Below are 21,440 nucleotides of genomic sequence, written 5' to 3'. Positions count from 1 at the left end.
TAATATCTGAGTTCTGCTTTCTAGGCAATTGTGAACCTTGTGGAGTTGCTGATGCTGAGGTGAAACCAGAACATGAGCCTACTCTAAACTGATTTGCAGCACAGTAAGAATGGAAGAATAAGAGGTAAGGACAGCTGCCTAGACACACCAAATAGGATACAAAGTTATGAGGACATGGTTATAACAAGTTATTTAGAATCAGGGCTTTGAGAAATAAGAGTTCTCATTGATTGAATGCCTACTGTATGCCCGGTCATTGTCTAGAATCTTTACAGAAACAGCGATGGTAGGTACTGTTTCCCTATAGCTATGTAAAAACAAGAGCAATAACTTAAACTAGATTTTTCAAATCCCAAAGCTGACATACTGTCCACTGCCCCACACGGTCTTCTTCTGATGATGCACTCCATTTATTTCTGTGACTCCTGGCACAGGTTTAGAGCCTGGCACAGCATCCTCATGGAATCATGCATAGCTGGACAGTAAATGCCTCTGCTGCCCGCAGAGGGGGCACCTAAATGTCCAAGCTGAGCTGGGTCCAAGGTTTGCTGACTAAGCAGGTTTCAAGTCTTGTGCTCACTCCTCTTCCTCCTCCCTTTCTTTCCCAGCAACCCCTGTAGCTCACCTTTGCTTCTGTCCACTGGGGAAAGCATCTTCCAGGTACTAATAAGAAAAATACTCTGGCCATAGTGTGAGGGGAAGAGGCAGCTAGGCAAAATCACTGCTGAGAACCTGGGCAGACTTAGGCAGTGTGATCTGAAGAGCTGAAGTGTGCAGCCCACAGAGAGAAAAAATGGGGTAGAATGCAAAATTGAAGAGGATGTGCTTAAGAGGAAAATCTTCCTGACAGAGATGAATTAGTTATGGGACTAACTCCCCAAGGTAAGGGATGTGGCTCCATTCCCTAACTCATGAGCAGAAGACATACTAGAGAGGACAAGCAGGAGATGGGGTGGGGGAGGGGGAGACATCAATGACTAATAGGTGCTTTCCACCTTTGAGTTTTATGAAGATGAATGGAGCACTTTTGAACGGAGGAATAAAAATAATAATAATAGGGTGCCTGGGTGGCTCAGTCGTTAAGCGTCTGCCTTCAGCTCAGGTCATGATCCCAGAGTCCTCGGATCGAGCCCGTCAGGCTCCCTGCTCAGCGGAAGTCTGCTTCTCCTTCTCCCACTCCCCCTGCTTGTGTTCCCTCTTTCACTGTGTCTTTGTCAAATAAATAAATAAAATCTTTAAAAAATAAATAAATAAATAAATAAATAAATAAATAAATAATAATAAAAATGAAGAGATAGAGCTGACTAAGGCACTGCAAAGATAAAGAGGAATAGAGACTTTGGGCCCTCATGCTGAGTGAGAAAAATCATTTCTTCCAACTGGGAGATAGAGAGGCAAGTGGTTCCAAGTTTTGAATTCAGAGTTCAGGTTCTGCCACTTGCCCATGATATGAACCTGAGCAAATTAATTAGCCTTTCTAAGTTACAAAATAGGAATAATACCCCATTTTATTGGTTATCTGTCACAATAAAATAGGGATAACATCATTGCAGAGGATTCTTATAAGATTGAGATAACTCATGTAAAATTCAGTGTCTAGCATGTAGTAAGCACTCATTGAATGACAACAAGTATTAATGGGTCATAGCTTTGTGCAGAGGGGAAATATAGCCAGGTCCTGTTATCAAGGTCAGATTATGAGAACAAGTTTTCCCTTTAAACTTAATGATGGTGCCTCCTTGGTTTAATTATTTGCTGTATCGATAGCCCACACCTTCTCTACTGACTTAGCTTTCAGCTCTCAGAGAAGATGAAGCTGAAGTATGATAGATACCACCCGTACTCATAGGCAAGCTTGCCAAAGAACAGCTCAACCCATGTTGACTTTCTGCATCATTCTGAAGATAAAACCATCTCCCCATGGAAGGGTGTTGTGCAAAGAAGATAATACTAATGACATTATACATTTATGCAATCTTTTACAGTTTACAAAGCACTCTTACTTGGGAAAGGTTACTATTGCTATTTTATTTTTCAAGATTATTTATTTGAGAGAGACAGGGGGTGGGGCAGACGGAGAGGGAGAGAGAGTCTTAAGCAGACTCTGTGCTGAGCGCAGAGCCTGATGTGGGCTTAGTCTCAAGACCCTGAGATCACAACCTGAGCGGAAACCAAGAGTCAGACGCTTAACCGACTTCGCCACTCAGGCGCCCCTACTATTTCTATTTTATAGATGAGGAGACAGAAACTTAGAGAGGTGAAGCTACTTGATTAAAATGACATAGATAATTGGTGGGTGGAGCACAGGTCCACACCCAGCTCCTCCAGACTTCCAGTCTGGAGCTCTTTTATACCACCAGATGCCATAGGGGATGGGAGCAGGTAGCAGATTAGAAAGCTAGTTGCTTCCAATCATAAAAACATTGAATTTTAGAACAGAAAGTAACTTTCAGATTACATAATACCATGGTTTTTAGACTGCATCCAAGGAATCCTGTAGGAGGTGGGGAAAACCAAGGAGGAGGTAGTATTGTATGCATCTCAGTTTTTATCAATTAATTTTATAACATTACAATGTATTTTGAATGAATGTCTATGGCATTAAGAGTTTCCTTTAAAAAGAATGAAGTTCGAAAACTCCTGATCTAGTTCAACTGCTTCATCTCTCCAGGAATGATACTGAGGCCCAGTCTGGTTAAGTAAGTTGTCCAAATCTCATAACTAGTTAGAAGCAGAATGAGGAATAACGCTGAATCCTCATTACCTGCATATTTTATGCTGTAAATGTCCTCATTCTCCAAATATTTTCCTCTGATTAACTCAAGCAAGTCATTTAAATCAAGAAGAAATAAGCCCTGAGGTTAGTCTCTCCTAATGACTCACTCTGGGACCTTGATCAGTCCACTGATCTCTGAACCTTTGGCTTTTCTGTAAGTAATATGGGATGATCATTCCTGTCTGGGCAGCTCTCAGTGGGGGTGTTGTGATGACTGTAAAAAAGAACATGTGGACTTTCACAGGGTTTTTCCAGGGAATGAGACTCAGCAAGTTCAATATCTTATTTACAAATGCCCACCAAGGATGTTATGCTTCCAAGGTGATCTCTACAATTTATCATCCCTATGTATTTGTTGTCCTTCATTTGAGAAGGAAATGTAGTTCATCTTTGTAACCATGTCAAGGTTTATGAAATAGCCTCAAAAACTGCTTAGCACATTGGCTTTCTGAGAGGACTATGACTTCTTACTACTTGCAGGGTGGTAAATCTTTTAAGGTTAAACTCCTTTCATTGTAGACATGTTATAAAGGAAACTATCACAACTGAGTTCTAGCAAACATGGGGGACCTAGAGCTAGATGAGATCAAAGGACTTACGTGCAAGTTACAGAGTTTAGAACCCTCCCACCTAACTGGCAGTTTTTCCTTCTTCAACAAGGAATACTAAGAAAATACTATCACTGACCTTCAGGCTGACCTTGAAAGCAGCCTAATGTACTTACGATCTTGGCTAAGTTCTTTATTTCTTTGAGCTTGTTTTCTCACTTATAAAAGGCAGATATGGCCTTCCCTTTCCACCTCATAGGGCCATCAAGGATCAAAAGAGAGAAAAGAGGGTGGCGAGTTTTTAAAACTGTGGAGTGTATGCTAACTAAAAGGATTGTCATTTTTAAAAATGTGTAAAATATGACAATTATTTGTAATGTGCATTTCAACTAAATCCTCTCAGTTTGTTAGAAATACCTACTTTGGAATATCAACTACTCACAATGAAGAAAGATGTTTCAAAGTATGCTGATGTCTATATAGAACGTAAAGTAGCCATACTGAGCAAGTCAAAGTTAGAGCTAAGGAATTACCTTAACTGGCATTATCACAAAACCAGAAATATTTTTCTATTTTCAATTAAGAATATTTTAAATTTAAAAAAATAAGAAATTAAACAGATCTTTACCAAAATTCTACTCTGGATGCCTCAAATTTCTAACTATATCTCTTGGAGAACAGCATTTCTATGATTATTCGTGTTGATACTTTAAAAAATCTGGACCTAGTTTCCATTATGCAGACAAACCACAGAAGCCAACCAATATTTTAAGACTGCAATGTTTACTAATGGATGTCTGGCTAGAAACAGTGTTGGCAGAATTCTGGCAGAGGGATTTACTCTCACTAATGATGTGGAACAGGGCTGCATAATCATGTCCACCTGGATTAAGTCTACCCAAGGCTGTCATATTTTGAAATGGAACCAGAAAAAAGCACCCCCAAAAGTCCTGGGATTTTCCTGGAAGAAGCATTACATCAGAACTGGTTTAGACCTTCCCAAAATCATTGCCCCAGCCATTCATTTCATTTGGGACGTCCTTTACAAAAATGACTTCACAAAGTAGAGTGGATATCAGACTCTTTTGCAAAATATTTAGAGACATGAAGACAGTATATCCTATATACAGGCCATCCCAGGCCAGGAAAAATCTTTCAAACATTTCTTTAGAAAACACATCAGCTACTTTTCTTGCAGATGTGCTAACAGATCCTTAAGGTAAAAGGACACTCGGTCCACACCCCCACCCTTCAACTCCATGCCCCAGGAAAGAAAGCTATTCCCAGTTATGCATTATCAATTTCTTTCCTAGCTATACCTGAGACTAGAAGCATCAGTAGTTATTCATCAATAAGGAAGAAGGACAATGACATTCATTTTGACTGTCTGGACATTGTTACTGTATCACTCTTTTGGGGGGAAGTAATTTCTGTCTATTAAAAGAGACAGATTCCAAACTAAGATATGTGGGAAATCATTTGGTGTTTAGTAGAATTCAAGTCATGCACATAGCCCTAAAAACTATAATTAAAAAGGAGCTAGGCAGGGAAAATTAATAACAGCAAGCCTTTAAAATGGAAATCCTTAGAATAAAGGAATAGCTGTTATCATATTAGTATTACTCTGTATTAAAGATGTCAAGATACTGTCATTGGATTTCTTTCCCTTCTATCTAGTTTCTAGACCTCCAAGGAATCTTCATTCTATTTTCTGAAATTAGATGCTGCTTCAAAGATTTTAGAAGTAAACCATGAAATGAGTACACTAAAGAAGCATTAATTTTTGCAGATTATTATTAAATAACATTTTTATCCCACACTAATAATTTAATCACAACATTTGTTAAATATCCCAAAGATAGTGTTATCTGAAACCAAATCTGGTTGTTTCAAATGGATAGGAACTTGGCTGTGGAGTAGGAAAAGGTCCTGTATCTCTCCCCTCATTGCTCCCTCCTCCCTTCTTCCCTTCCTCCCTTCCTTCCTTCCTTCTTTCCTTCCTTCCTTCCTTCCTTCCTTCCTTCCTTCCTTCCTTCCTTCCTTCCATTCTTCCTTTTTGCACTCATATGGCCTTATGATGCACTGTGTCTATACCAGGGCAACATTTCAGTGGAAGGGGTACCTCGGGAAACTGCCAAATGCTTGTGTGGTAGCATTCAGACAAGGAGGCGTATTTGCAACACGTGATGCTGTAGTCACTGCTGCTCCCATATGTCCTCTCTCAAGATGTTTGTGCCTCCATGTTTGATGTAGATGTCGCCAAAGACTATCCCTTTAATTTCTTTAATTTTTAACATTGTCAAAGTTAATATATGCCCTTTGCTTTTCAACATCATCAATGTTAAACCTTTTAATTTTTAACATTTTAAAGTTAATATAAACTCCATTAAATGCTTCTCAGCTGATCAAACACAGGAATGATCACTATGAACTAGTCATATTAATAGTTTTTTCAGTGGGGAGCCAGTAAATTTTTCTGGTGATGATATTGTCAACAGTTAAATGAGATCTACCTTTATTTATAATATTATTTTGTATGCAAAGTATTATCATCCTCAACACCTCATTGGAGACTCTGCTCACAGTTCACCGCTCCAGACTTCTTCCCTGTTTGCGCCATCTCATCACCTCTCCTCCCCGTGTCACCTCCCCTTCCACCTCTCCACCTGCCCCCTACCCCTGGAGCTTTAATCTCTGTATGTGCATCAGCTCCTGTTTTCATCCTTCCAAGCGTTGTTAACACAAGGTATTATGTGTAGTAGATTTTACTAAGCCTGTTGGTTTCCTGGGGCTGCCATAGCAAAGGACCACAAATTGAGTGGCTTAAACAGCAAAAGTTTGTGGGGCGCCTGGGTGGCTCAGTTGGTTAAGCGACTGCCTTCGGCTCAGGTCATGATCCTGGAGTCTCGGGATCGAGTCCTGCATCGGGCTCCCTGCTCGGCGGGGGGGGTCTGCTTCTCCCTCTGACCCTCTTCCCTCTCGTGCTCTCTGTCTCTCATTCTCCCTCTCTCAAATAAATAAATAAAATCTAAAAAAACAAAAAAAAAACAGCAAAAGTTTGTTGTCTCAAAGTCTGGAAGCTAGAAATCTGAAATCAAGATGTTGGCAGAGTTGTTCCTTCTGAGAGCTGTGAGGGAAGGATCTGTTCTAGGCCTTTCTCCTTGACTTGTAGATGGCTGTGTTCTTCCTGTGTCTCTTAACATTGTCTTCCCTTTATGCATGTCTCTGTGTCCAAATTGCCCCCTTTATAAGGACACCAATCATGTTAGATTTGGGACCAGCCTAACAATCTCATTTTAACTTGATTATCTCTATAATGATCCTATCTCTAAATAAGGTGACATTCTGAGGTACCAGATGTTAGGACTCCAACACATCTGTTTTAGGACACAACTCAACCCATAACACTAATGCTTAAAGATAACACATAGGAAATACAAAACAGAAAAAAACAAACAAACAAACAAACAAAACTTAAGCTAAATCTCAAGTGTCATTGTCAGAGAATCTATTGGCTATGTCTGGCATAGAGTCTGATTCTCTCTATCCTTCTGTCCAAACTGTCATATTTCCAGGGCCAGCTCACCATCCTGGATGGAAATCTGATGGTATACATGCCTCTCTCCCTGTGATGGTTAATTTTATGTGTCAGGTTGACTGGGCTACAGGGTACTTGGATATTTGGTTAAACATTCTGAGTATTTCTGTGAGGGTGTTTTTGGATGAGACAAACATTTAAATCAGTATGCTAAGTAAAGTGTATTGCTGACCATAATGTGAGTGGGCCTTGCCCAATCAGTTGAAGGCCTGACTTGAATGCAAGGCTAACCCTTCCCTGAATAAGAAAGAATTCTCCTACTTGACAACCTGCAAACTAGGACATCAGCTCTTCCTAGTTCTACAGCAGCTTCCAGCATGAGACTCAACTGGGACACTGGCTCTGTAGAATGTGCATGTCCCTACCTCCCACCCCCCCCACACAGGTACACTATTGGTTCTGTTTCTCTGGAGAACCCTGACTAATATGCTCCCTAAGGCCACATCCTACCTAATAAAGAACAACCACAAATAACATTAAGTATCCCTTCAGGATTGCAATCTATCTGCTACAGGGCCAGCCCTTTATCTTACTAAATACTGTACCCAAATCCTCCAATCTTAGGCCTTTATATCTGGGTTATTCCCCAAAGTTTCACTCATTCTTATGACCAAAAATGCTCCCCCATTGGTCTCTCCAAGAGCCTGCCCCAAAGACAAAATCCAGCTCTCAATTTTAGTACAATCATGGATTAAGAAATAGTGAGGCCCGGGGGCACCTGGGTGGCTCAGTCGTTAAGCGACTGCCTTCGGCTCAGGTCATGATCCTGGAGTCCCAGGATCGAGTCCCGCATCCGGCTCCCTGCTTGGCGGGGAGTCTGCTTCTCCCTCTCCCGCTCCCCACTCTTGTGCTCTCTCTCTCTCATTCTCTCTCTCAAATAAATAAATAAAATCTTTAAAAAAAAAAAAAAAAGAAAGAAATACTGAGGCCCAAACTCAGAGCACTCTGCTATATGCCCAGAACTTCTTACATACTCTTTGCATACATGTCAAATCATAGAGTACCTCTCAAGTTCTCCTCATCTCATTCCATCTAAGGCTTTTTGTGCAACTAGATAATTTCTTCTATAGCTTAATATTTCATGCGTGTGACTTTGTAAAGAATTAGCCTTGTCTAATTAAGACTCAGCACAAAACCCTCCAAAGTTTAAACAGATCAGAGCTGAACCAAATCAGACTCTTGAAATCAAGAGTGTTTCTAGGTTGGAAGGAAAGGACAACTCCCCCTGACTCTGTGCTTGACTTTCATCTTCACTTTGGGTTTCTGTTTTCCAGATTCTCTATGTCACTACATCACCTGGTCACATCTCATCTAAAGCTGTGTGGTTCCCCTTTAAATTTTTCAATGTGGACAAAAATGTTTTTCCTTGGTGTAACTAAGACAGGCTGGTATTTTCAAGAACAGCTTTACTAAACATGAGGGAAAACAGAAAACAAATAATTACAGAAAACATACATGATATAAAAATAGCCAAGTTTCCAACTGCAGGTTTCTGTTTCTAAAAATTCCATTAAAAGTAGGAAAGTTTTACTGGGCCTCAATTTCATTTACCCTTAGTCAACCACATCCCTTAATTTTGCTATATCCTGTCTGGACTCCTTCTCTCCCACCTCCAACACCTCATCTATCCCTGAGCCCTATAATCTTGAGCTGCTAGCTTAGTTTTTTGAATCCATATCCCAAGGAAAAAATACCCAATAACTTACTTTTAAAACTATCATTCTCCTAATAAAAATACCCTGGACTCCCAAAGACCTGCCAGAATGCCTGCTTACAAGAGGTTTTCAAGTTCTGATGTTGAAGAGCCACTGGGTCTCCAACATTAACTCTTCTCAATTCTGATATTAAATCAGCATAGAACAAACTGCATTCCAGGAAATGGTCCCTGGGATAGTGAATATTCTTTACAATGGCAGATAGGGTTCTGAGCTCAAATAAATTTGAAGAATGTAGGGTTAAACTAAGTTTCACAGTTTTCGCCAATACATAATTTCTCAAATCATTTCATGCAGTTGGCAAATACTTATTGAGAGCCTATTATGTGCCAGGCACTGCTCCAGGCCCTGAACAAATCCTGATGAAGAATGAGCAGAACAGATAAAACCCTACCCTGTCTTCATAGAATTCACTTTCTAGGCGGTTCCCAAAAAAAGGTGAATGACCAAACAAACAAGTAAGATCTCAAATAATGGTAGGGACTGTGAAGACATTAAGGGGTGATGTTACAGGGAAGAACTGGAGTTGGGGAAATACAGACAGCAGAGGGAACAATGAGTCCACAGACCTGGCAGGACAAAGCTTGGCATGTTGGAAGAAGAAAGAGAGCCTCTGTGCTGGAGCTGAGAAACTGACCAAACAGGAAAGTGCATGTCAGGAGATGATCTTAGAGGACGTGGTAAGAAGGAAGATTTGACCGTTGGTGCAGTGGAAAGCAATATGAAGGGCTTTAAGCCTTAGCACAATCTAATACTACAATTTGAAAAAAAGAAATTTCCTTGGCTGTTGTGTAGAGAATGGAATTTAAAGGCCATGATTACAGGTGGAGACCAGTTAGGAGTCTCTTACAGTAGCTCACCTGAGAGATGATGATGGGGTTGTCAGAACAGGTAGAGAGATGTGGATGGTGCCAGCATGTTTTTCAGGAGTGAAGAAAACAGGGCTTCCTGATGGGTTAATGTGGGAAATAGGGACCAGAGAGAAGACAGTGATGATTTGTAGCTCTTGGGCTTGAGCTTGAGCAGTTAATTAAAGGTAGAATTATTAACTGAGCAAGCAAAGACTAAGGAAGCAAAGACTTACAGGGGTGAAGGAAATCAAGGGATTGTTTTATCCACATTCTGTTCAAGAAACCTATTACACATGTAAGAGGTACTATCAAGTAGACAGATATATCTAGGAGTCTGGAGCTTAGGAGAAAGGTCTGTGATATAAACTGGGAAATCATTGGCATTGAGGTGGTATTTAAAGTCATGGATCTGGACGAGATCATCTAGGGAGAGTGTAGAGAGGAGTTAAGGCCCAAAGCCAACCCCCAAAGGCACTTCGAATTGGGAAATCTGGTACAGAGGAGGAGCCAGCAGAGAAGACTTTTAACATGTTCTTGTGCATTAATGACTCCTTACAAGGCAATACAGAAGGCAGCATTTCCCAAACTTATTTGACCTCGGGACATTTTGTCACATAGCATCTCACAGGGATAGGGTCCCAGTGAAAGCATTTCGGGAAATATTGTTCATAACTTTCTAGCTGCACCCCACTGTAGCATAATATATTAACTTCTAAGGTGACATAGGCAAGTCTTCTCCCTCTAAGCAGAGAGGTATTTCAATGAAAGCCCATCAGTTGCTAAGCAAAACACTGCGCTGATGATCCAGGCCAAAAAATGTACCTGCAGGAAATACATAGGAGCCAAATGCAGTCAGAAGGAAGGAAGGCTGTTCCACCATCGCTTCACTGAGCCAAAGCTCACATGCTGGCTCTTTTCGCCTTTTTACATTAATAATAGTTATTTTGGTGGAGGAGTGAGATTGAAGGTCTGAGGAGAGGTCCAGGAGGAAATGCTCTTTTTTTGGTGAATTATGTAACTTTTTTTCCAAAATGCTAGCATTTGGGTGTTTCTACCTATATACACTACACCAGAGTATCATTTGATGCTCTGGAAAAAGTTAATTTAGATAAAGATTTTTCTCCATTTTCTAGTTAGTTTTTTTGGTTTTGTTATAAAGAACAGAAACTCACTCATGTATATTATTGGGATCTGAGGCAGCCCTAAGGACAAGATTCTCTCTAGGACCCATTTTCCCTCCCCTTCTCTCTCTCTCTTTCTCTACCCACTCCCCCCCTCCCCCCCCATAGGCCAGAGGCTGTATGGTCTTTCTCTCATAGTATCTCTGAGACCTTTCACATTACATTACGCACTAAGAAATCGTAATAAAATCCTCTACATTTGTATAGCACAGTCTAAGTGGACCACACATGTTATGGACTAAATGTTTGTGTCCCTGTAAAATTCATATGTTGAAATCCTTAACCTTCAACGTGATGGTATTAGGAGATGGGGCAGTAATTGGGACGTAATTAAGTCTTGAGCACTGAGCCCTTATGAATGAGATTAGTACCCTTATAAGAAGAAACACAAGAACAAACTGATGGTTGCCAGAGGGGAGAGGGCTGGGGGGAATGAACAAAATGGATAAAAAGGAGTGGGAGATACAGGCTTCCAGTTATGGAATGAATAAGTCATGGCAATAAAAGGTACAGCAGAGGGAATGTAGTCAATGGTATTGTCATTGCATTGTACAGTATAGCTACGTTTGCAATGAAAATAGCATAATGTGTAAACTTGTTCAATCGCTATGTTGTATACCTGAAGCTAATGTAACATTATGTGTCAACTATACTCAAATTTAAAAAATTAAAAACAAGAAGAAAAAAAAACAAGAGAGATGCTATCTGTCTCTCTCTCTCAGCTGTGTGAGGATACAAGGAGAAAACAGTCATATGCAAACACAAAGAGTTCCTTCACCAGACCCCAGATCTGCTGGGGCCTTGATCTTGAACTTCTAGCCTCCAGGACTATGAGAAATAAATGTTTGTTGTTGGAGCCACCCCGTCAGTCTGTGGTATTCCTCTCTAACAGCCCAAACTAAGAGAATACAGTCTTGGAGGTTTGCTTTGTAAACAAAGAGACCAAGACCTAGGGAGGAGAGACACAACCCAGTGGAAGGAGCCCTAGATGGGTTTGATAGACCTAAATTGTGCCTTTGTGTGACTGTAGACAAATGGCTTCATCTGAGCCTCAAATTCTGCAGAGGGAGAAGATTGAGAAGGGGTAAGTGATTTTCAATATGCATTTTTTTTTAGCATTTACAGTCTGATTTTATGATTTTGAGATGGAGTATCTTGGCTGAGATCATACGGTTAGGTGGTTCATAGCAGAGTAGGATCTACTTGTTCTATATCACCTGGTCCAGTGTTTTGCTTCATGACACCACACTGTATTTCCATTAAAAAAATTTTTTTATTTCAACTAATTTTTCTCATCGTATTTCCATTAAAAAAATTTTTTTATTTCAACTAATTTTTCTCATCTATTTGTATTGCTATGAAAACACTGCATAAGGCAGCATTGTGCAGTGCAAAAGCATAAACTTTGAAACCAATGAGACCTGGGTTTGGATGTAGGTCTACTTTTAGGTCTGTGACCTTGGAGCAGCTACTTAACTACCCTCTTCAGTCTCATTTTGTCATCTGTAAGACAAGTGTATATAATACCTGCCTTATCAGATCGCTGATCAGATTGAAATTGTGTCTAAAAAGCATCATGGTCATAGCAGGTACAGATATTCTTAGTCCATTCAGGCTGCTAACAGAAATTTACTTCTCACATTTTTGGAGCCTGAGAACTCCAAAATCAAGGCTCTGGCAGATCTGGTGTCTGGTGAGAACCCACTTCCTGGTTTGCAATGGCAGAAAAGGGGCTAGCTAGTTCTTGGCCTTTGCTTATAAGACACTAATCCCATTCATGAGGGCTGTGTTCTCATTACCTAATCATTCCCCAAATCATGCCCCACTTCCTAATACCTTCACACTGGGGATTAAGATTTCAACATACGAATTTTAGGAAGATACATTCAGTCCCTAGTACAGTCCATCTCACATTTCACATCTCCCTCCTTCTTAATGATTTGGGGAGATAAGGAATTAAAGCAAAGAGTTCGTGAACCAGGATGGGGATGGGGCCTGCATGTTCCGTGTAAGTAATATTTATTCAGGAAAACATTTTATTTCAATCAGTCTTGTTGAAAGCCTTTTCAAAATATTGGTCCATGCTCCTCCTTTGGAAACCACACACTCTGAATATAATTGAATCTTTCTTGATGATTGAAGACCTTGCCATGCCTCAGGCTTATTATTCAGAACTTATTCAGCTGCTTGGATAAATACGCAGAAGGTGCAAAACTTAGTTGGAATGTGTTGAACTCAGGAAATCTTCTAGAAGTTTGTTATTTACGTTGAATCGAAATCTTTGTTAACAGCTTTTTTGTGGTTCAGACTTCTAAATAGTGCAAACATTCCATTTATAGATGAGGTTATTCGATATTGTGTTCTGGTTAAACAAATGATCAACAGATTTTTTTCTTTTTCTTTTTTTTTTTTTTAAAGATTTTATTTATTTATTTGAGAGAGAGAGAGAGCACAAGAGGGGGGAGTGGGAGAGGGAGAAGCAGACTCCCTGCCGAGCAGGGAGCCCGATGCGGGACTCGATCCCGGGACTCCAGGATCATGACCTGAGCCGAAGGCAGTCGCTTAACCAACTGAGCCACCCAGGCGCCCCAGATTTTTTTCTTTGAAGGACTAGTTTGTTGAAGGACCTGAAGCAGGCATTGTTTTGAACATGAGGGAATATGAAGATTAGTTGGAGGCCTTAAGGAATGGATAGCCTCATGGGGGGAGGGACAAAACATAAACTCATAAAAAAATACCTATAGCAAGAGCCAATGAAAAAGAGAAGTCTTCATAAAGAAGTCAGTACTTGAAATGGGACTTGAACCATGTAGGATTTGGACCAGTCATGGTCAGTGGTAAGAAGAATGTTTGATAGGGAAGGGTCGTTAAAGTGGAGGGAGGGAATAGTTTGACTAAATGCACAGGGATGGGGAAGCTTGGGGTATAGCCAGAGGACCACAAGTTGTTCATTTCAGAGATAATTAAGGTTAACAAAAGATATTTAGTTGGGACATTCCTGGTTTTTGATAATATGTGCTGAATAGCCAGATGTCTTGAAAAGTGTTTCTCAGGCTCCTGTAGTTGTAGGAAACTATCATCTACCGTACATGCTTTTGTAAATTATTTTATCTCTGTGGGCCTATAATATATATGTCACAAGAGAATTCATAGGGTTTCCAATTTTCCTGTTATTAGAGGCCTAGAATCATTTCTTGGACACCAAAGGTGTCTAGTACACCAGAAAGCCCTACCAAGATCCATTCTCCTTTGTAGAAAACAACTTTTAGAGCCACGGGATAGGTCCTGGGTTTGGATCCTCATTGCCCCTCCTTAAACACCTCAAGCCGGGAGTGTGGAGGAAGGAGAGAAACAGGTTTCTCTAATCTCCCCACTTGCCTCACCTGCCCCTTATTTGCCAGCCCAGCCCTATGCCCACTCCCATTCCACACTGGCTCCTTAAAAACAACATCACTTTCCTCAGAGGGAAAGACGACAGCCTTTCATCTAACTGGTCAATGGACTTACATACTCCTTTATGAAAGTGGAAAATGAGAGGAAGAAGGGAAAAATCTGTGCAGGACCCTGGTGTTATAGGACATAGTCTGCTTTGTGGAAGCCATCAGTCCCAGCAGAGGTTAAAAAAAAAAAAAAAAAAAAGCAAGACGTAGCAATGTGAGCAATGTGTATATTCCACATTAAATTATCTGGGCAGTGAGCCTTTTGTTAAAAATTGCTGGATGGACCATCTCGTTAACATTTCCAACTATTGATTGACTCTGATAAGGAGAGAAAAGAAAGATTGTTGGGATTCTCAAACTCAGCATTCCACATGTAAAGCAAATCTAGACTATGCCAAAGAACATGACCTTTTTGCTTTTTAAGGAGGCAGACATTTTATCCTGGACACCAAACGGGAGGGCAGTTGGTGTTACTCCCTGTATAGGGCCAAGGTTCCCTTCTAGTCTTCTCTTTTTTTGTTGTTGTTACTGTTTTTCCATATTTGACCTCTTTGTTCCTGCCCTTCACCTTCAATCATAAATGTAAAACTGCTCACTATACAATGAAAAGCTCCTTTCCTAACAAGGCACAGGGCCAGAGTGGTATAATTGGAAGGAAACTCAGAAGCATTGAATTCACCCTTCTGGCTTTTGAGATAAGGAAAATGAGGCCCAGAAAGATAAAGTGGCCTTATTGACTATGGACAGTGTGGATGGAAGCAAGTGGTGGCTCATGTAGTGTTAGTCAGTTTACAGAGTGTTACCAAGCATGTGATCGCATAAAAACCTGTGTGATGTAGGTGAGATTATTATGATTCTTGTTTTTTTTTTTAACAGGGGAGGAAACTGAGACCCAGAGAATTCTCCCATAAGGAGAAAGAGCACATACCTTTTCATCAGGGAAACTGCCCATGACAAAGCCTAGTGGTTCTGAAATGCCAAACTCTGTTCTGAAGGGCTAGGCATTCAAAGATTGGTAAGATGCTGCCGGTGTGCTCATCTCTCTGAGAGGAAGGTTGTCAGTCTTTCCCCAAGGCCACCCGCAGGGCATCCCTAATGCTATCAAAACACTACCTGACTCCTGAAAGGACTGAGTTCCATGTAGCCATTTGACGCCCTCTAAACATGGTTTTGTGGAAACCTTAGAAAGGGCCAGCTCTTCTGCAGAGGAATCTACATTTTAAACTACACAAACCTTAGGGGCACCTGGGTGGCTCAGTAGTTAAGCGTTTGCCTTCAGCTCAGGTTGTGATCCCAGGGTCCTGGGATCGAGCCCCACATCGGACTCCCTGCTCAGCGGGAAGCCTGCTTCTCCCTCTCCCACTCCCCCTGCTTGTGTTCCCTCTCTTGCTGTGTCTCTCTCTGTGTCAAATGAATAAATAAAATCTTTAAAAATAAAGAAAGAAAGAAACTACACAAAACTTAGAGTCTCTGTAATGTGAAAAGTAAATAAAGTTGGCTCAGGATTATGGAGGCATTCAGAGTTTAATTGGAAATAGAGGTGGGATGGGGATGAACTAGGGGTTTTCGGGACTCCTCTCATCCTGTCTTTTACTATTCTTTGTGAGAAGCACCCACCTCAGTGACCCTTCCTCTTCAGAGTGGCACTGACAAGCATACACTCTTTCCCCTCCCTTTTATTCATGGGGAAAGAATCTGATCACCAACTAGATCATACTTTCATAGATGGTGAAAAATCATTTGGAACTTCTGTTCATCTAAGACAAGGGTCAGCAAACCACTGCCTCTAGGCTAAATCCAGCCTACTGCCTATTTTTGTAGGCTCATGAGGTAAGGACAGTTTTTACATTTTTAAGTGGTTGGAAAAAATAAAAAAAAGAATAATATTTCATGCCACATGAATCTTATATTAAATTTAATTTCAGTGGCAATAGATAAAATTTTAGTGGAGCACAGACACTTTTATCATTTGCATCTTGTTTATGGATGCTTTTGTGCTACAACAATGGGGTCTAGTAGTTGCAACAGAGATTATATGGCCTGCAGAGCTTAAAATATTTACTATCCAGCCCTTAACAGAAAATCTTTGCCAACCCCTGTCTTAGAGCACTAATCATACTGTATGAGAACTGACTCTATGCATATCCATCTCCTAAACTAGATTTTGGAGCTTGTGAAAGGCTCTCCTTTGCTTAGAATGAACCTTTACTCTGGGTTGGCACTCTGTACATGTCTGTAGGATAAAAAGAAAAATATATCAATGATGTGGGTTTGGGCAAGTCACTTTTCATTTCTGGGCCTTAGTTTCTCCTTTTGTGAAATGAAAGAGTTGGCTAAGGTGACCTTGGTCCCTTTTAGTTCCAACATTCTATGTTTTAAGGTTACTGCAGCCAAAAATAAACATCATGTTCAGTTCACTGAATCTTCTTTTTTATAACTTTGTGTTCTCCCTTAGTGACTTTCTGAATGTTGGCTGGTTTCTCAGGTCTGCCAGTACCATGAATTTACTGGATCATATGATGTTAGTGTTGTGTGCATTGCCTACTGTGTGGAAATTCATTATCAATCAATAACTTCCTTTTCTTCATGGCTGCCTGTCTTATGTGAGTCTAGTGACATGAACGATTTTCTCAGGGCCTGGTCACTATTAAGAATCTGAACATGTGGAGTCCAGAGACCACACTCTGGATTTATGACCAACCCCCACCTCCATCAAGATGCATCCACATGGGGCGCCTGGGTGGCTCAGTTGGTTAAGATGCATCCACATGGCCTAGAAAACAGCCATCTGCCATTACTTAGAAAATCTCACTACGGGCGCCTGGGTGGCTCAGTTGGTTAACCGACTGCCTTCGGCTCAGGTCATGATCCTGGAGTCCCTGGATCGAGTCCCACATCAGGCTCCCTGCTCGGCGGGGAGTCTGCTTCTCCCTCTGACCCTCCCCCCTCTCATGTGCTCGCTCTCTCTCATTCTCTCTCTCTCAAATAAATAAATAAAATCTTTAAAAAAAAAAAAGAAAATCTCACTAAGAAAAATTTAGTACTTGGAAAATAGTGGCATTTTCAAACCAAATGGATATAAAAGTTCTCCTCCAAACTTCACAAGTGCACACGGCCATGCCCTAAGGTGCTGATTGGTGGACACTGTCATGGCACAAAGGTTATATGGCCTGATGTGTTGTCAATGGGATTTGATTTGAGTAATTATCCTGCACTGTTTCATCCCAGAAGGGTCATTTCCGCTCCCCAACCCCATCACTGTTAAGGGGACAGAAAATCTTAGAATTGAGGCACATGGGATGTGAGGAAGCATGCTTGCCATAAGTTTGGCCCAATGAAGGCTTCCTGTTCAGCAGCCAAGACCAGACCTCATGCAACAGGTGAAATTTGTTTTCTGGACTCTTCTCTTCCCTTTTCTACTTCTTCCCAAGTTTCTAACACTGTCCATTCATCTTGGGCCTCTGCTATGATGCCCCAGGCATGGGAAACACCCAAACTTTTAGTGCAATATCTCCTTTCCCTTTGTTTTTAAAATGAAGGGTAGTGAGGTATAGTGGAAAAGTGCAAAGCACTGAAAATCATGTTAATCATGTTAGTCTGAGATCCAGTTCCTCCGATCCTTGGTGGAGTCTTAGTTCCTATTATCCGCTTAATGAAGATGATACCTACTCTACTTATCACCTAGAGTCCCTTACAGGCAAGGATCATGCATTATTTATTCTTCTTTTTATCTTGCCCTGCTCAGTACATAGCATGCAGTAGACACTTGGCAAGTGTCTGAACAAAATTGAACTGACTTTACGTATAATCTTACATGGATCATGACATGTAGAGTGTTTGAACTAAAAGGAGCTCAAAGACCTACTCAGTTCACTGTCAGCAAATAATAGGCAGACATGCCCCACTTCTCACTTCTGTGCTAAATGGTCCAAAACAGTCACTATAGTCTTTCCAGCTGAGTGCCTTTTTTTATCCGAGCTTCACAATCTTCAACAAAGTTCTCTGAAAGGCCACTATCATTTGACTAAAATTATCACTGAAGGAAAAAAAAATAGGATATAATTCTGGTTTGAGTTCAACTTCCACCTTATAAATGAAGAAACATAGACCTAAGAAGATGATATGATTTGGCAGAGGTCACAGAACTAATTGCAAAGTGAGTTGGAACTAGAATATAGGTCTCTAGTTTCTTCATCCAGTGCTCTATCCACTACATAATATTTGCGTTCTGATAGAAGTTACAATGCCTTCAAGCCAAGGAGTGAGCACTGGGGGAAATTTCTAGCAAGGACAAATGAGTATGGGAGGCAGGGAGGGAGGGAATATAGGAGGGCCTTAGAGTCATAGAGTCTCCCTGTCAATTCAGAAGGCAAGTAAGATATTCAGCAACTTTCACTGAAGACCTCTTTCAGGCGAAGGTGCAAGGCCCCAGAGATCTAGATAGATAAAATAAGGACTCCGCCCCAGGACTTATAGACCTGTAAACAGTGAAAAACCAAGTAAGATGATAAGTGAGCTAACAGAGATATGCTTAGAGCCCTCCAAGGGCCAGAGGGCATGATCCAGAGAAGTCAAGGAGGGCTTAACTTCTGAGCTAATTGTTCCAAAAAGAGTTATGGTTCTCCTACAGACCTGTACCCCTGAAACAAATAATACATTGTATGTTAATTTAAAAAAAAAAAGAGTTATGGGTCTCCAAAGCAAAGAAGGGAAAGGGTATTCCATCAGAAGGAACTGTGTGCAAAGGTATGGTCTGAAAGAGCTTGGCATATAAAGGGACTAGCAAAGAGTTCTGCATGGAAGAAACATTGATATGTGGCAAATGGAGGAGAAGAAGGGAGGGGATTAAGAACAGTATCAGGAGGGGCGCCTGGGTGGCTCAGTTGGTTAAGCGACTGCCTTCGGCTCAGGTCATGATCTCAGGGTCCTGGGATCGAGCCCCACATCGGGCTCCCTGCTCAGGGGAGACCCTTTTTCTCCTTCTCCCTCTGCTGCTCTGCCTACTTGTGCTCTCTCTCTCTGTGTCAAATAAATAAATAAAATCTTAAAAAAAAAAAAAAAAAAAGAACAGTATCAGGAAAGGGACCTGGAGAGAGAAGCAAAAGCAGCCTGCTTTGAAGGAGTCTACAAAGATTGATAATACATATATATAAATAATTATAACACGTGATAGAACAATCTAATGCTTTTCAGACCACCAAAGGAAGTGCAAGGGAGTCAGAGAAGGGAGAGATGATTTCCCACTAGTGGTTGGAGACTATATCACTGATTAGCTGGGCAGAGTTAAAATTGGTCCTTTTAAATTTTGGGGATTCAAGTAGAAGTTAAAGATCTGCAGTATAATTACATACCCAGTCATGTTCTTTTTGGATCATATCTTTAACTTAATAGACCAGATCCTAAATCCACCACACTGCCCAGTGGCATGCCCATTCCCATTATATAACATATTGTATATTTTGTTCACCATTCTATTGCCAGCACCTAGAACCATGCCTGGCACCTTGTAGGTATCAAATAAATATTCATAGAATCAGTCTTTTAAATGATGTGTTTTTACCATGGCAACCACATACACTAGATTTTCCAGAGAGTCTTTAAAATATCCCGTCCTTTAGTTGCCATTAGTACAACTATATTTGTCATGCATCTGGAGTTCTGACTTAGAAAATATGGTAACAAAACTCGTAGATACAACATAGGAAAGTTTCATTGTCATTGTCAAAAACTCCCTATGCCAGCTTGGGTATTTGGGAGGGATATGGGAAGGGAATATGGTTTTATGTAGAGTATACCGTTTCTGGGCTGGAGGCCTCAACCACTCCCTTCTGCATGGTTGGCTGCCCGTGTGGTCTCAGACAAGAGCAGCCTCTCCTCATTCTTTGCCCACTGAACTCACAAGCTTTGGGAGTCTTGGATGAAAGTAGAAAGCATTAGCATCTTGAAAAGGATGTAGTTGGGGTGCTTGTGCCTTGTATGGGTCTTTCCAAACAAGTTTCTGGCTGTCCTATTGGGAGAGGAAATCTCCAACATCTGCAGAAATGAAAGAGTGTGTTGTTACAAACTTAGCATCTGCCCAGCACTCCCTGAAATATAACATTTAATGTGCTTGATTATTACTATCAAGTAGGTCATCAGTGAAAACCATTATCAACCCTATAATGTTCTTCATTTTTTTCTCCTTCTTCCTCACCTCTCCCTCTTCTTCTCCTCCTTCTCCTCCTCCCCCTCCTCCTCCTTCTTCTTCTTCCACTGTCCTTCAATTTTTGTTTGGCTTTAGATTCAGATGTCAAAATTACTGGGTGCACATAGATTTTTTTTTTTTTGAATTGAGGAAGAGGCTTGCATTATATTCTGACTTTTCACAGCCTATTTCTTTTTTTTTAATTCTTATGTTAATCCCCATACATTACATCATTAGTTTTAGATGAAGTGTTCCATGATTCATTGTTTGTGCATAACACCCAGTGCTCCATGCAGAATGTGCCCTCCTCAATACCCACCACCAGGCTAACCCATCCTCCCACCCCCCTCCCCTCTAGAACCCTGTTTGTTTTTCAGAGTCCATCGTCTCTCATGGTTCGTCTACCCCTCCGATTTCCCCCGCTTCATTCTTCCCCTCCCGCTACCTTCTTCTTCTTCTTTTTTTTTTCTTAACATATATTGCATTATTTGTTTCAGAGGTACAGATCTGAGATTCAACAGTCTTGCACAATTCACAGCGCTTACCAGAGCACATACCCTCCCCAGTGTCTATCACCCAGTCACCCCATCCCTCCCACCCCACCCCCCACTCCAGCAACCCTCAGTTTGTTTCCTACAATTAAGAATTCCTCATATCAGTGAGATCATATGATACATGTCTTTCTCTGTTTGACTTATTTCACTCAACGTAATACCCTCCAGTTCCATCCACATCGTTGCAAATGGCAAGATCTCATTCCTTTTGGTGGCTGCGTAATATTCCATTGTATATATATACCACATCTTCTTTATCCATTCATCTGTCAATGGACATCTTGGCTCTTTCCACAGTTTGGCTATTGTGGACATTGCTGCTATAAACATCGGGGTGCACGTACCCCTTCGGATCCCTACTTTTCACAGCCTATTTCTATCTCCTAGAAGATTTTGCATCCCTTCTGCCTTTCTTAATGGTTTTATCATTCTCCCATTCACCCAAAATAAAAATCCTTAGATCTCCTCTATTTCTCTCACCACTTCATTCTTGAGTCCTCTTAATCTACCCCAAATTATCCTCACAGGTATCTCCTCTCGTCTGCCACCTTAATTGAGGCTCTCAATCAGCCTCTTAACTGACCTCCCTGATC

The 21,440-nt window shown here is 41.0% G+C and overlaps 1 long non-coding RNA gene across 5 annotated transcripts in view; it reads left to right on the top strand.

Annotated features, from left to right (window-relative positions):
* The window catches only part of LOC123857584 (uncharacterized), a 47,261-nt gene extending 28,084 nt beyond the window's left edge, over positions 1-19,177 (top strand). For all 5 annotated transcript variants that reach the window (XR_010406943.1, XR_010406942.1, XR_006793892.3 and 2 more), the window contains exon 3: positions 25-19,177. This is a non-coding gene — a long non-coding RNA (uncharacterized LOC123857584). The remainder of the gene's footprint in view (positions 1-24) is intronic.
* Positions 19,178-21,440: the final 2,263 nt, after the last annotated feature.

Source organism: Mirounga angustirostris, unplaced genomic scaffold, assembly GCF_029215605.1.
Source record: "Mirounga angustirostris isolate CCGP_5_RB_7025 unplaced genomic scaffold, mMirAng1.0.hap1 SCAF_13, whole genome shotgun sequence".
Lineage (NCBI taxonomy): Eukaryota > Metazoa > Chordata > Mammalia > Carnivora > Phocidae > Mirounga > Mirounga angustirostris.
Note: the sequence above shows the minus strand (reverse complement) of the source record. Positions and strands in the feature narration are given on the sequence as shown.